Genomic DNA, 2319 nt, shown 5'->3' with positions numbered 1-2319 from the left:
TCCAAGTCTATGGCTTATGTATGCTTCCACTGTCCCGTACTGTAGCTCCCCAAAGATGCTGGTTCAGGAGGTCGCCATATTAAACTCCAGGGGAAAGAGAGGCAGTTGGTAGCTTTTGTTTTGCTGGAAGCAGTTGATGGCAGCCATCGACTGCTTTGTTAACTTACTGATGATTCGGACCAGATGAAATCTAACAAGTATGTTAGTGAAGTGTCAGACTCTCCCTCATTTTTCACTCAAAATTAGAATTGGTCAGGTGTTTTAATATAACAGCTACGTTCTGTACCAGTGGCGCTAAGTGTTTTGGCCCTGAAGACTAGACGAATGGTGCAGGACCAGTCTGTGGGCTGGAATGGGCCCTGTGTGCCTGAATCGGGCTCCATGCCTCCTCTGTGTGCCTGGATCAGGGACTGGGTCCCGCACTGCTTCCACCCAGCCCTGCATACTGGCATCAAGGCCTGCCTGACAAATAAATCCCTTTAAGTGTAAAACAAAAGAAATGTGTTCTGGTGCAGATACTTAATCAGGAACTTTGCAGGTATCAAAGTGGGGGGGAGCAGAGGGATAATGGGTAGTGAAATGTAAAAATCAAAGTTGGGGGCCTTTTTTTAAGCTGGTGAATTTTAACAGTTAACCTCTCTTCCTTGTATTCCCACCTTGGAGTGATACATTACAACCCTAGGGTTTGCAGAACAGGTGAAGTGATATTTCTTCTCCTAGGAAGGAAAGAACAGCATTGATGGGCATTATTCATGCTGGGGATCTTTGAAATTATGGTGTGAATCAGCCTTACTATCTACACAGACAGCTACTAGGATGGAAAAAAATAATTTATACAGAGTTTCTCTAAATGTTTTCTTCACAGGAAAACAAAGTGCACCAAACGGAGAACACACACAAGATGCTGCTAAAATTGGTCTAAGCCACAGAGTATGGTTTGTGCCACAGTTAAACAGGTATGATTCAGTGGAATGTATTCTCTATGCCACAGTGAACTGGGTTTTATTTTTAAACCTGTTATTATTTGTCAGGCCCAATCTTCCATAAGAAGGAACCCTTAACCAGGGATGGCCCTGGTTGATAGTTGAGAAATAATTTCAAGTCAAGGTTATGCTCTGGATTTTCATGTCTTTAAGTCTGAAACCTATTCAGGTCTACTGTTGTTCATTCCAGTTTATTTTATCTGGCTGTGTTTCAAACGGGTCTTTCTTGGGTGTCCCATTACTGCCTTTTAGATCTGGTTTCTAACATCAGTTGGGCACATTTTGTGGTAATATTTCATAAATCTGCTCTTGTACCTTTATGCGCACATACAAGTTTATAGTTTTGCCTGACCAGCTTAGTGTCCAACAGGTAAAAAATGGACATTAAAATGGTAGTCACAGAGAAATTTGTATGTTTTAGGTTTTGGTTAGAAGAGTGGCAGGCAATGGCGGAGGGCCACTTACTGAGTTTTTTGGCAAGGCATCAAGGGCCGCAAGACAGGCAGCCCAGGGCAGATAAATTTTAATTTTCTAAATTTTTTTAGGGGCCCCCCCCAGGTAGAATGGCTTGGTGGGCCATACGCAGGCCACATTTTGCCCACCACGGTTTAGAAAATTGGCCATGTCACTTTTAAAGTATAGAACAGCTTCCCTGTGCAAGAGAATCTGTCACTTCAGGCTAAGGTAAGGTTTTCATATGACAATGCTGAACATAAGGTACAGCCAGTTAAATTAATCTTTTTCATCTAATGGATGGTTTTAAAAAGAGAGTGCCGAAGTTTTCAGGGCTGTCTTGTTTCTCCCAAAGTGTGGAGAGCTAAATACCTTCTTGTCATTTAATTTCTACTTCTGCATTAATGATATGCAATGTGTTTAATATGTTTTGGTATTGTTCTTGTCTCTCTTTCTTGCCTTTGGGTGATCTGGATAAGCAGAGCACAAAACTAACATGAAAAGGCTTAAGAAATGGAAATTCCTTGTGGTTATATTTTCAGAGTGTGGTTTCTTCTTCCTAACAACTTCTAGTGAATATAAATCAAGTTAGTGACTTCTACGTCAAGGGAGGGTGGAGGGGGTGGGAAGTTTTTTTTAGAATGATATTGTAAGCCTTCCATTAACTACCACACTGTATTGTGCCATGTATGCATATGTGCACACTCCATAGAGGTGCACCAAAAAAAAAAAAAAGTTTGTTGGGGGACTTAGGCTCATCATTGAGATTCTTAAAGTCACCTAAATGACTGGGGACCCACTGAAAGTTACTTGGACTTTAGTACCTTTACCTTTTGAAGATCCCTTCCATAGAGAATATCATATGTAAGTGAAATAGAGAATG

General features: G+C 41.2%; 1 protein-coding gene across 2 annotated transcripts in view; it reads left to right on the top strand.

The window, feature by feature from the left end:
- Positions 1-2319, top strand: part of TAOK3 (TAO kinase 3) — a 155755-nt gene that overhangs the window by 54762 nt on the left and 98674 nt on the right. For both annotated transcript variants that reach the window (XM_019506764.1, XM_019506765.1), the window contains exon 2: positions 866-956. The gene's annotated coding sequence lies outside the window, so the exon portion shown is untranslated. The remainder of the gene's footprint in view (positions 1-865; positions 957-2319) is intronic.

This window comes from Gavialis gangeticus, unplaced genomic scaffold (assembly GCF_001723915.1).
Source record: "Gavialis gangeticus isolate Ggan-Ray unplaced genomic scaffold, GavGan_comp1, whole genome shotgun sequence".
NCBI lineage: Eukaryota > Metazoa > Chordata > Crocodylia > Gavialidae > Gavialis > Gavialis gangeticus.
The sequence above is the reverse complement of the archived record's forward strand: the minus strand, read 5'-3'. Positions and strand labels throughout refer to the sequence as shown.